Consider the following 3114-nt stretch of genomic DNA (forward strand, 5'->3'; position numbering starts at 1 on the left):
TAGTAGAAAATTCAATGACAACATCAACATGTTATCATCGTGATCGTCATCGATGTAATGAACGTGAAAGGATAATTAATAGGAATAATTATAAAACTAGTTATAATCCATATAAAATTAATTATAAAATGTCCTTTCTTATAATATTATTACTAACACAAATAATGATATTACAAATACATTTAAATAAATTTAACAAATATGAAAAGACTAACAATAATAATCGAATAAATGATTTAAAATTCAGTTATGCCATTAGGTGAGGATGGGAGGAAATTTTAAATTTCTATTTGCATTTGTAATATAAATGTATGTATATTCTATATAAATGGTAATAAGGATAATTAAATTATTATGTTTCAAAAGGAAATTACTTTGATAATTTTTAGCCCATTTTTGAGCCTAATTTTTAGTTTATTCTTGGTTTCAAATAATAGCTGAATAGCACAGGATGGATAATCGATCCAAAATCCGACTCTAGGTTGACGTGAATCCAATATGTTGCTGAATTTTGTCTAATTTTGGCATCATGTTAGAGTCATATGGGCCTAGGGTATCGGATTTTTGATATATTAACCAATTGGTGCTATTTGGGATACTCTGGATCTATTAAGATTCTACCAAATTATTAAATAGGTTATATAAGCAAAGTTGGCATTAATCCTTTTCAATTTTAATATCTAAAGTAATCAATTATTTAATTTATTTTAAAAAACCTTGTAAACATTTGTAAATTTCCATAATTATACCCAATCATCAAGGACCATGCTTATGAGTATGCTCATTAATTGTTCGGGATATGTACTTATATCCTAAACGTATGTAACTTTTCCCACAAAGTAATTTCGTTTTGAAATAGATGAATAAGAAATAGATAGTTTAAATTAATTGTGATAATTGGTGCTTGAAGTTTACTCGAATTCCGAAAAAAATATATTTTCAGTCTTGAACTTTAACCCGGACCCTCAAAAGGAAAATGTTCAAAATTTGTCAAAAATTCCAATATTTGTATGGAGTTTAACGACTTGTTGAAAAATCGGGACATTTTGAGGTTTTGTCGGGACACAGCAGCAAGGTAGAAAAGTACAGCAGCGTCCCGGCAAAAATACAGCAGCTGGCCGCCCTACATTATACTCTTTTATCAATACCAAATGGAAGCCATCTCCGTTTGGGGTCCATATGACTACCAAAAATAGATGACTTCCATTTGATGTTAATAAAAGAATTGAATGAGTCAAGTCGACTTTTCAAAACAAAATCTTTGTCAACTTCAAACTCTAATTATTAATAATTATTAAATCTACCTAATTCTTGTGAATAAATAACTAAAGATGATTTACTATGAAATAAAAAAAGTATATATTTAATAAAAAAAAGATGAGAAAAACCTACAAAATAAGAATAATAAATAAATTAATAAAAAAAACTTGAAAATACTGATAAAAAAAATGTTTTTGACTGTTGAAAGAATTATAAAAGAAAAAAAAAACTATTTAAAATGAAAAAAAGAAGGAAAAGAATAAACTGACTATTATTATTTCAAAATAAAACAAAATATAGAAATGGTGAATTTTATTCTGACAATGAGTATGTCTAGGTAAATATGGTAAATATTAAATTTTTTATTTGTGAGAGTTTTGTGGATTATTTGAAGTTTTAAAATTCAAAGCATCTTCCTCGAGTTGCAAACTTGACCTCATGTTGGACATAATTAACTAGACCAACGGTCGACTAATAATACTTTCTCAAGGACGTTCCATAAAATGTGTCAAAAGTCGACCATAAGTTTAGTTATTAAACAGACATTATGTAGAGTTGTCCAACTGGATAATACCCGGAGTTTATAAGAATTGCTTAACACTTTGATGAATTAGAAGTTCATTGCTGATGATATAAGCAAAAAGAAGTGAGGCTGAATTAGTCACACGATAATTTAATACCCTTCAGATATAACACGACCAAATAATCTTCTAATTAAACGAAATCCTTATAGACATAAATAGTTCTTTGTTATGCTTTCCCGCAATGGGGATCGGAAAAATCCCGGGATCCCGAAAATTTCCAAAGTCGGGATTGGGATTAAAAATTCCAATTTATAGGTAATTTTTACATTTCCAATGACAATTTTTAAAAAATATTTGGAATTATTTTTCAGTAAAGATGCGAATTAGCAGCAAGACCAACAATTCAATGAGCTAGCTAGCATTTGAGTTGGAATCAAAAGTATTGTCTACACTTTATAGCAGAATGAAAGAACATCATCATCATTATCTATATCTTATTTGTTAATGAATGAAAATTTTCAGGAAATTTTGCCAAATTTAATTTTGAGGAATTTTAAAAAATTTATTTTTCAGAAATTTGTCGTTGACTCTAACAAGCAAAAAGACCTCTTTTAGTTATTCTAGTGGTGTTTTTGTATCCTAAAAGCATGCATACTCTAAAATTAGTTTCTCTTATATTTCATCCAGTGTCATAATTTTGAGTGAATAAAGATCTTATAAAGGATTAATAAATTCAAGTATTTTTCGATTTTTCTAGGAAAAATTGTATTGAGTACATCCTCAATAGGGTTGTAGTAAAAATTGCTAAATTCATATCTTCATCTCTTAAAGCTCGATACCTCATATCTCTCTCCAAAAATCTATCATAATATTTTATTCAAAAAATAGTTCATAAATTATTATTAAAAATAAATTTGTTAAAAAATTCAAAAAACAAAATAAAAATCCAGACTAATTCAATAATAAATTTTTAACATCAATTAAAATACTCGAGGTTTGCATTTTAAATCTCCACAGTAAATAAATTATTTATTTTATAACTATAGTTTGCTCTACTTTTGATAAACTAGAGCACAAAACTTTTTCATCATTTTTTGCAATAAAATTCATTTTTAAAAAGGTCTTAAATCATAAAATATGAATGAAAAATTTTCACTTTAAATTTTTTAAAGCTTTCAACATTAAAAATATCAACAAATTTAGGTAATTAAAGTAAGGCACTTCAGATAAAATCAAAATTGATTTTACAACCCTTCTAAAGAGCACTTTTTGGCATAAAACACAAAATATTGATCATCTAACAATGGAGATTCCTCTTCATTACAACAAC

Source organism: Chironomus tepperi, unplaced genomic scaffold, assembly GCF_022539635.2.
Source record: "Chironomus tepperi strain 1889 unplaced genomic scaffold, CSIRO-AGI_Ctep_v1 contig_349, whole genome shotgun sequence".
Lineage (NCBI taxonomy): Eukaryota > Metazoa > Arthropoda > Insecta > Diptera > Chironomidae > Chironomus > Chironomus tepperi.